This window comes from Mauremys mutica, chromosome 3, assembly GCF_020497125.1.
Source record: "Mauremys mutica isolate MM-2020 ecotype Southern chromosome 3, ASM2049712v1, whole genome shotgun sequence".
Taxonomy (NCBI): Eukaryota; Metazoa; Chordata; order Testudines; family Geoemydidae; genus Mauremys; species Mauremys mutica.
The window spans coordinates 11,882,485-11,893,320 of record NC_059074.1 but is presented as its reverse complement, the minus strand read 5'-3'; the positions used below and the strand labels follow the sequence as shown (position 1 = coordinate 11,893,320).

The 10,836-nt window shown below is 46.4% G+C and overlaps 1 long non-coding RNA gene across 1 annotated transcript; it reads left to right on the top strand.

Moving 5' to 3' along the window:
* The first annotated feature begins 6,584 nt into the window (after positions 1-6,584).
* On the top strand, positions 6,585-10,159 carry LOC123366550. The gene is made up of 2 exons (XR_006578132.1): positions 6,585-7,288; positions 9,953-10,159. It is a non-coding gene; the product is annotated as an uncharacterized LOC123366550 (long non-coding RNA).
* The last annotated feature ends 677 nt before the right edge of the window (positions 10,160-10,836 follow it).

Here is a 10,836-nt window from a genome sequence, read left to right as displayed (position 1 = left end):
CCAAAGCTGATCACTTGTGGTGGAATATGTAAGCAGAACAGGAGCAGACTGTATTTACATAAAGAATGAGGAGTCCTTGTGGCACCTTAGAGACTAACAAATTTATTTGAGCATAAACTTTCCACACCCAAGTCTCTCCCCCTCCCAGCTAGCTGTCAGAGAAGCATTCATTCTGACCCTGCTTACATAAGCAACCCACACACCATTTCCCCCCATTCAGTTCTAAAGGACATAATGTTCCTGATCGGTGGATTGGGCCAAATTTATCTCCAGTGTGACTCCACCAAAGCCAATGGAGTTTCACCAGTGACAAATATCACTAACTGCCCAGTTCCTGATCTCATTTACACCAGTGTAAATGCAATGAAGTCAGTAGAATGCCCCCAAATTATAGAATCATAGAATCATAGACTTTAAGATCAGAAGGGACCATTATGATCATCTAGTCTGACCTCCTGCACAACGCAGGCCACAGATTCTCACCCGCCCACTCATGTATCTGAGTCCAGAACCTGGCCCATTCTGCATATGTAGAAATGGATACACGGGGAAAGCTGCTTGACAGGGACCATTCAGGCAAGATAAGAGGGAAGCCAGGATAGGAGAAGACCTGGAAGCCTCTTCCACGTAAAAAGCTGGAGCCTACAACTCCCTCAGGTTGTGGAGAATTTACCTCAGTGTTTATTAGGATTTAGAGTTGCCAGTCAACGGTGTTTAGAGAGAGCCTTCTTGTGAGATGTATGGGAGCCCTATTAGCTTGGGAGAACTGACCAGAGGCCATGGCTGCTGTCACAAGGTGAACCAGGTCCCTTTAAGAGGAAACCGGTCCAGCCTAGCTGTACCTCATTAACAGCCTTGTGACGGGGCCTGAGAGAGGGCAGCTGGCCTCTCTAAAGAGAGGGGAACAAAAACAGGGACAGGAAGTTGTGGTAGAAACTACAGAGAACGGGCAGTTCCTGCAGGGAGCTTATAAAACACGGGGAACAGCAGAGGGGGTTTTACCTGCTGATCTCACAGAGCTTGGGCTAAGACAGGCCGAGGTCTGTGAAAGAACTCCAGGCCGGAGAGCCCTGGGAGTGGCTGTTTGCTTTATTTTGGACCGTTTGAATTATTTTGAACTTTACACTAATAAGCCAAACCCCAAGGGGAGTTTTTGTTATGAGGACTCATGAAAGCCTTTTGTGAGTTATTGAGGTGGTCTAGAGGGGAACTGAGGCAGGGGGTGGCCGAGACATCCCTAGCCATCAGGGGTTGCTTGGGGGGGGGTTGTCCTGTCCTGTTAAAAACAGCCCGAGGTTGTATGATTCCAATCAAAAAGAAAAAAAATCTGTCTCCTGGTTGCCAGACCAACTGGCCCAGACCCATTGCCCTGGGAGCCACAGCCACAACGAGCTCTCAGTGTGTCTCTGGATCCATACGCAGCCAGCTCTAGCTTTAGGCGCTGCACCCATCCTCACCACAGAGGTCATCCCAGGGATCACTGGTCTGCCTGTTTGGTTACTGGGCACGACTTTATCATAACAAGACCTGTATGTACCCCGTGGTGGAGCTTGTTTGCTGTTCCCAGGTGGCAGTCCAACGTCTGTTTGGCAGAGATAGTGAGAGCGGTTGTACTACGTTAGATGGGCTAAAGGCGTTAACGTAACTCGCTCCTTGACCAACATCGACCAGTGTCGAACAAGGTTCAGGCTTTGGTGTGCAGTGACCTCAGTCTGCTTAGGACCATGGCAAACACTCCACTAAAAATCCTTTTAACCTTTTATTAGAAATAAAGAAAAGAAGGGGGAAAATAAGTATTGAGCAAGGCTTTCATTTTAATAACCTCCTTTCTTCCCTTTCCCTGCAGCTGGAGAGAGTTTTTTAGAAGGAAAAAGCCTTTGTCTGACAGTCTTTTAGGTGGTATCAAAGATGGTGACAACTGCCCTCTTGAGGAGAAGAGAAGAAGTTAGTTGAGATGGCCGAAGCTGCTGTTATAATCAGATCCTGTTTCCTTTCAGACAAACACGCACACAAGGGGAGAGAAAAGAACAGCAAAGAGAAAAGGCTTCTGCCTTTGGGGTTGACTCTCAATTGCAACTTCACTGCTGGAAAAACAGGCACAGCACTTGGCCCGACCAGCTGCTCCAAGACCAGGTGAAACTGTACCAGCCTTGGGCTGTTTTTAGAGCATTGCACTGAGTTGCCTTTTTGGTCGCAGGCTTTCAGCAGTGTTGCAAAATATGCAGTCTTGGCCAGCTAAGCCAAATGCTCATTAGACAGAGAGGAGAAAGAGAGGGATAGGAGAGAGATAAAATAAGGCATGGAAGGAGAAGGACACTGGGGCAGAGGGGACAAAGTCTCACTTTCTAGGCGATGGTTGGGATCTAGCTGATGCTGGCGGAGGTGGCAATGCCATCTGGCTCCTTCTCTCTGGCTTGGTATGGTAAGGAAACTTCTCAGGATTAGGATGAAGAAGGTCTGAGGTCCCAGGAGATGGTAGGGTTGGCAGCCGTGATGGTGAAGCTCACTCCAGTAGCCAATTTTTCTCCCCAAGTCTCTTTCTTTAAGGCCCCACAAAAGGGAATGGTGCGTGGAATAGCCCATCCCCTTATTTTGTCCACCAGGTAGGCCTAGTTTCTGACACACTAATTTGAGTTCACTGATTCCCGGTCCCCGGCGCCTCTTGTTGACCAGGCATGACCTTAACACAGTCCTTGCGTTCTATCAGGAGGCCTTTTTGTTTGGACTAATTCAGTCTGTCTCCCTTTTGCACCTTTTCCCATCAATGTTTGTTGTTACTGATTATTGGGACATTCCATGAACTTTGCCTCTCGTTTCACAAGAGCTCACAATTAGGGTAAACTTGTAGGCCCAATTATCACAACAGAGCCCAAATGAAACCCTTTGTCAGCTGGCATAATACCCGTGCTGCATAGCCATACCCACAATGGTGGCCTAGAGCGTTGGCTATCAGCAGAACTGGGCTCAGTTCCAGGCTGTTCCACACGCTTTGGGGCCAGTCCTTTAGGGCCAGCGTGTGAAGACTTTGCTCACTTTCGTGAGCGAGTAATTGCTCACATTGGTTTCAGTGGGATTATTTGTCTGAGTAGATGCTCACCAAAGTGAGAACAGCATTCACGCTCTGGTCCCTTGCCTCTCTTTTCCTCAGTTTACCCCCGTTCTACACAATGGGAACCATACTTCTCCACTCCACATTGCTGCTCCCATGCTAACTTTGGTCTTGTGCTCCAGAGTGGTGACTGCCACTGAATTGCCTATAAATAAAAGATGAAAGCTCCAGTGATGTGATCAAAGGAAAGAAGGGAGCGGCTGAATGTAATCATCTGAAGAGATGCAGTGGTCTCCTCTGTGGTGATGATGGTGGTGGTGGTGCAATTAGGTGATAATAAATTATTCCTGCATCTCAGAAATCACTGATCCTGCATTTCTGAGGCCAAACGCACTAGCAGAGTCCGTCTGCTTTGCTGGCCAGTTAAGATGGGTTTGCAGCTGCTTTCCATCACCAAAGCAGTGCAGAGCAGCTGGAGCAGATGTGTACAGAAACGTACCTTTCCCAAGCAGAGATTGATTATTATCGCTCTCCAGCTACCAAAGTCTGTGTTTAACTAACAGGAAGGGCCAGGGTTTTTTTACACCAGCTGAAGGGAAACTGTTCATATTCAGGTGAAAGGAGTATCATCAGATTAAAAAACATACATTCTCCTTGTCTCACCACACAAGGAACATTCAATGGAACTCCAAGGTAGAAAATTCAAATCTGAGAAAAGGAAATAATTTTCCACACAACATGCAATTAGCCTGTGGAACTCACTGCCACATGTCTGAGGCCAAGTACTTAAGATTCCAAGGTGGATTGGAGGTTTTTATGGATAACTAGAACAGCCAGCTTCATACCAGTTAATGGTAACAGATTTTTTTGAAGGGATTAAAAAAAAATAGAATGCTTATGTGTCACAGCTTGAACCTGTCTCTGAATATTAGGGATCAGGCTGAGACCTTCGTGGGGGCAGATTACCCTACATCTCACTACCAGGGGCGGCTCTAGACATTTGCCGCCTGAAGCATGGCGGCATGCTGCAGGGGGCGCACTCCCGGTCGCCGGTCTCACTGCTCCAGTGGACCTCCCGCAGGCGTGCCTGTGGAGGGTCCGCTGGTCCTGTGGCTTCGCTGGAGCCGCGGGACCAGCGGACCCTCTGCAGGCACGCCTGCAGGAGGTCTACCGTAGCCGCAGGACCAGTGGACCCTCCGCAGGCAAGCCGCCAAAGGCACCCTGCCTGCCGCCCTCCCAGCGACCGGCAGAGCACCCCCCGCGGCATGCCGCCCCAAGCACCCTGCTCACTACTGTGCGGTTCTTGTGCCTTCCAGGGAAGCAGCTGATGCTGGCCACTGTCAGAGACGGGATACAGAACTAGATGGAGCACAAGTCTGATCCAGGCTGCCAATTCCTCTGTAGGGTCCTTCTGTGCTCCTGTGGAAACAACGCAACTGTCTCCAAGTCCTCGGCAATCAGATCTATCCCAAGACTGTGGGGTTTGCACTCGTCACAATGCACACTGAATTCTGTAGAGGAGATAATGTGTCATGCCTCACCCAGAAGCCGATCCAAAGCCCACTGGATTCAATGGGAGTCTTTCCAATTACTTCAGTGCATGCTGGATCACCCAGGAAACCAAGCCCAAGCACTGTTTTCTTCAAGCTGCAGTGTGCTCCAGAGACTGGCCATGAGATGAAGAGGGCAGGTGGTCTCGGTTCTACTCCTGAGTGCCCCCACTGACTTTCACGTGCCCTAAGCACACTGTAGAGTTAATTTGTGACCTTGGACAAATCTGGTAGGCCACCATTTCCAAAAATAGGAGTCTAGTGTTCAGCTAAAGGAGTGGTCTGGTTTTTCAGAGGTGCTGCGCACCCAGCAGCTCCCACTGAATCAATCATCTCACAAATTCATGCCCCTTAAAGCCTGATTCAAAGCCCATTGAAGTGAATGGATCAGGGTCTTAGCTAAGTGCCTCAACATGGATTTAGGTGCCTAAGTGTGGCCCCTGACTTCAAAAAGTTTGACCTCTCTGCATCAGTTGAAACTGAGCCGATCACAACACGTCTTCCAATCTTCTCTCGCTCTGGCCATGCTTGTCCATATCTCCTTGTTAGGAAATCATCCCACCTCTCTGGAGGCCGACTGCGTGGCTGTTTCTGTTCTCATGGATACCACTCGGATATAGCTGTGGTCCATCTGTTGTCGCTGAGTCGGGCCACACGTCCCGCCCACCGCATTTTGCTGAGCCTGCTTTCAACAACGTCTCTCACTCCAGACTGCTGCCTAATTATTTCATTGACCTATCTAAGTGCTTATTATTAGGTAAGTCACCAAACATAGGTTGGGGTCTGTAAACTGTGTGCTCTGAAAACCCTGCAGCTGCGCTGATTCAGGCAGAGGCGATGTGGCTGATCTGACACTTCATGTGATGGCAGCTCCCTGCCAAGGGTCCAGACATCTAAACAGCTTCTTAACCAGGCTGAGGTGAAGTGCCACGATCTGCCATCAGAACAGTCACATGCAGGGCAGGCCCTTCCTGTACCTGATTTCTCCTGTGCTCGCTTTAACAAAAGGGCTCGTCTTGCCACATGGACACTAGCCCATCTTTTGCAAGGCCTCCACTTTAGCTTGCCAGGGGCAACGTAGAGGCACAACATCTGCATGGGGAGATGCGTTGATCTCCGCTTGCTCTGCCACCATGGAATTTGCAATGTTCATTAATTTCCGGCTTGGACCCAGTCTGTCCTCCTGTGGGCAATTGTTGTGGCTGTTTCAAGAGTGGACTCAGTTTGATGAGCAGCTTTGTGCCGCTTTCTGGCTTCAGTCGCCAGAAACACAGTGGCTAGACACCTAGCTTTGGTATGTGCACACACTCTAGAACATAGTCATCAAGCTACACAGGCACATAAGACCATAGGCCCAGATCCTTAAAGACATTCAAGTGCCTAACTCCCATTGAAATCTGGGCTGCAGTCCTTCACTAGCCCGGCATAGATACGATACTGTGAAAATAACAGAGTAAAACTCAGGTCTACACGCATTCCTGAAAACAACCTTCAAAGCTTGAAGGAAGCCACCCAAAATGGTCATTTGTTTTCATTTGTTTGTTTCCTCCAAGTTGTTCCCCACAAGGCCCCGCTCAATCTGCGGCCTGTTTGAACAAGACTCTGTGTAAATCCAGATGGTAAAAGGGCTTATTCACACTGTTTGAAGCTTGTTCCACCTGACTTGTCTGAAGATCCGTGGCTTACATTTTTCAACACTGGATGGCATCCAGCTTACAATAAAAGGCCATCAAGGTGAGCCACGAAGGGAAAAAACAAATGTTTCTTTGCACCCTTTGGTGCTTTTCTCTGGCTGTATAAAGAGAGCCTGGGGAAAAGTTTTGTTGCCTTGATTTTTATCTTGAGGTCTCATCTGTCTTGATTCCTCCCACCCCCCCGCTTTGAATACAACTGGAGAACTTTGGTAGAATCAAGCCATAAGTGCTGCCAGCTCTTGTGAAACTGGGAGTCTTTCCAAAAGCCCCAGCTCATGATATTTGTTATAGGAGAATCTCCACTTTCCTGTTCTTAAAATGAAGTTTCCAGCCCTGTTGGTTGCAAAGAAAAGCTAGAAAAAGTGACCCCTAGAGAGTCAAAAATCAGAAGAATTCAAATTGGATTTGTTTTTTTAATCTTTGGCTTTAAACAAAAAAATCACATCTCATGTTTGGTTTTGGTTTTTTACGGGGAGAGGGGCTCACCTGGTTCTTGAATGCTTGGAATCAGCAATACTGTGAGAACAAGTAACCAGAGAGTGAACGTTGGAAATTTAAAGCCTTGCTCCTTCAAACACTTGCACCCACAAGCAGCCCCATTGTGCCCCCTCTGTCCTGTGGCAGACCCAACCTGGAGCGGCTACAATTTGGTTCCTGGTTATTGTTTTGTTGCCAAAAGCCTTGCTTATCTTCCCACGATGGGCGTATCTGATATTGAACCTGTCACAAAGGGCACTGTTTGCTGGAGTGCTGAAATGCACCTCTGCTTATCAAGCTTTCCTCATCCCCAGGAATATTTCACAATCCCCAGTGGTGGGGGGGGGGAAGGGGGCCTATAAATCCAGGGACACTTTGTCTTCACCTGTCAGCGAACATCAGCTTCAATTTTCTGCTTCTTCTCTGGTGTGACTCCAAGATCCCAAGCTGACATTCACCCATGAGGATCCTTTACCTGTTCTTTGCTGTTGTCATCTTCTTCCTCCAGGCTGCTCCAGGTGAGGTGAAAATATCTGGAGGGCTTTTATAGGATGTATGGAGAGGGGAAAGAAATGTTCTCGTTGTGAAGTACTAGGTAAAATCAGGGCAGATTAAATCATCCAGGCAAAAAATTACTGTAAAAATTAAATATTGCACTATTAGTTAAATCTGGAGCTGACTGCAAAGAGTTACAAAGGATAGACAGTATTTGGTCCTGCTAGGGTGACCAGATGTCCTGATTTTATAGGGACAGTCCCGATTTTTGGGTCTTTTTCTTATATAGGCTCCTATTACCCCTCATCCTCTGTCCTGATTTTTCACACTTGCTGTCTGGTCACTCTAGGTCCTGCCATGAGGGCAGGGGACTGGACTCAGTGACCTCTCGAGGTCCCTTCCAGTCCTAGAATCTATGAATCTATGAAAGGGATCTCACAAAACTGGGTGACTGGGCAACAAAATGTCAAATGAAATTCTGTGTTGATAAATGCAATGCAATGCAATGCAATGCAATGCACATTGTAAAACATAATCCCAACTCTACATACACAATGATGAAATCTAAATTAACTGTGACCACTCAAGAAGAATCTTGGCATCATTGTAGATAATTCTCTGGAGACATCTGCTCAGTGTCCAGCGGCCGTCAAAAAAGTGAACAATATTAGGACAAGAATAGATAATAACACAGAAAATATTATAATGCCACTATATAAATCCATGGTACGCCCACACCTTGAATACTGCCTGCAGTTCTGGTTGCCCCAGCTCAAAAAAGATATATTAAAAGTGGAAAGGGTACAGAAAAGGGCAACAAAAATGATTAAGGGTACAGATCAGCTTCCATTCCACATGAGGGGAGATTAAAAAGACTGGGACTTTTCAGCTTGGTGACTAAGGTAGGTTATGACAGAGGTCTATAAAATCATAATTGGTGTGGAGAAAGTGCATAAGGAAGTGTTAGTTACTTCTTCACATAACACAAGAACCAGGGGTCACCTGATTAAATGAATAGGTTTAAAACAAACAAAAGAAAGTACTGCTTCACACAATGCACAATAAGTCCATGGAACTCGTTTTCAGGGGATGTTGTGAAGACCAAAAATATAACTGGGTTCAGAAAAGAATTAGGTATGTTCATGGAGGATCGGTCCATCAACGGCTATTAGCCAAGATGGTCAGGAATGCAACCACATACCCGGGGCACCCCTAGCTTCTGACTGCCAGAAGCAGGGAATCAATGACGAAATGGATCACTCTATGCCTGTTCTGTTCATTCCCTCTGAAACACCTGGCATTGGCCACTGTCGGAAGACAGGATACTGAGATAGATGGACCTTTGGTCTGACCCAGTAAGGCTGTTGTTATATTCTTATTGTGCCTCTGGAGGCAGGACATAGGCATGAAGAGAGGGTTCCTCAGTTTCAGGATCAAAAGACCCATTCAAAGACACTGTCAGCTACTAGTAGGTTAGGAGTCAGGAGACATTTTGCAACTTCAAGCAAGTTACTTCATGTGAGTCTCACTTTCCCCATCTGTAAAACAGGGACAATAAAACCAAGGGTGTTGTGAAGCATAACCAATAAGGGGTCTAATCCAAAATCCATTGAAGACAATGGGAATCTTTCAAGAGGCTTTGGATCAGTTCCATAATCTTGTAAAGTGTTCAGCTGGAAAGTGTAGCAGAGACACGAAGTGTCATTGCGGTTACATTGGTTTTAAGTATTTCACGTTAGCACCCACACTGCCAAAGACCACGGCTGTTTTCTGGTTATTTTCTTGCTTATGCACCAGCCACATGTAGGCTATCAGGGGAGCTGAATGCAGGCTAGGAGCAGTGTTTGTTAGTGTACTGCAAAACTGAACGGAAAGTTGAGTTCAGGCCAGAAAAGCGTTGACTGACCTCACTAGCCTGGCTGATGTTTAGCACAAAAAACAGTTTGAACAAGCAGTGTCACAGCTATGTTATTTAAACTCCCCAATCAATGAAAAGATAAATTCAAGGTAAATTGCAAAAGAGAAAATGGTGCCCTTTTTCTTAAACTAGAAAAAAATACTTTAGAAATTCAGGTCTCATCTAGCCTAGTTCTTTGTGTTTGATTGTTTGTTTGTTTCTGGAGACTTTAGGGCTGACTGGAGAAGAGTTAGGATTTTAACATCACGGCAAACAAGGAAGAGAAACCTGAATAACGAGAAGGGGAAGGATGTTTACTCAGACTTTTATACTAATTTATTTTTAATAACTATTTAATTCAAATGCCTGACAGAGGGAGGAAGAACATCTTTTGTGAAGTGAAGGTCAATATTCTTGCCCCTTTCACGAAAGGCTGAGAAAGCTCCCACTCCAGTTTTCTGGTTTTCCAATGAGTTCTCTAGCACAACAAGACTTGGGATTCCTGATATTTATAGGGTAAACAAGCAAAGCCTGCCCTTTTACGCCTCCCCCCGCCCATTTAAAATAACCACAAAGCAAACCAATTCCCTCAAAGCAACCTTTGCCCTCATAAAATGGAAAAAAGGCAACAGTATGTTTTTGTTTCCATTAAAGTGCAAGAATCATGATATATAGTCTACATAATTTCCCAAGTGCCCCATTAGGCAGACAATCACCATTGACTTTAATGGGGCTCTGCAGCCTCCACCCTTCTCACTGTAATTATCTCACGTCTCCTTTCCTTGTGCAGCAAGAGGCAGCACTTACGACACCTTGCAGTGCCTGAGCAACCATGGCCACTGCCGACGGCTTTGCTTCCACCTGGAACGTCAGGTTGGCACCTGCACCAATGGTCACATGCGCTGCTGCAAGTGAGAGACAAGGCTGGGATGAAGGATTCTCTGGATCCAAAAGCTGAAGGAAACCGAAGACTTTCCAATAACAGCACAGCAAACACGTGTAACTCCCATGCTGGACACCAGCAACAGAAAACTCATGGGTTTTTCCATTGCAAATAAAATTCTTGTTTTGATATAGTCCTCTGGGTCTGTATTTCAACCACACTTTTCTCAGGGATATGGGAAGATGGAAAATTCTGCCACAATTTTTACATTTTGGGACTGCCTTGTTGATCAGCTTAGCAAAGACATACGCACCCTTTTGCTCCTAGGTCTTCCGTTTGAATCTGGCCAGGGTCTGCAGTAATTTATGATGATAGCATCTACAAGACCCATTCACGGACCAGGGCCTCATTGTGATAGGTACTGCACAGATCTTAACCAAAAGACAGGACCTGCCTCAAAGAGCTTACACTGTATGTATGAGCCAAGACGTGGAAAAACAAATAAACGGAGGAGAGACAAGGTAGGCAGCGGGGAAAAAATCTGATCAGCTTAAAGTTAACAGCACATCCAGTAAAAGCCGTAGCACTCCAAGGGCCAAAACCAAAGGTCATTGGTGTCCATGGAAAGAATCTCACTGACTTCACTTGGTTTTGGAGCAAGCCTCTGTCAATGGATTTGTAGACATCTCAAATGTCAAGGCTGCTCGGTGGCCAGTGGAAAATGAGTTTCCGTCCAGTGCCCAGTGGACAAACATGTTGGATAAAAGATCAATATTTTATCAGACACTAGA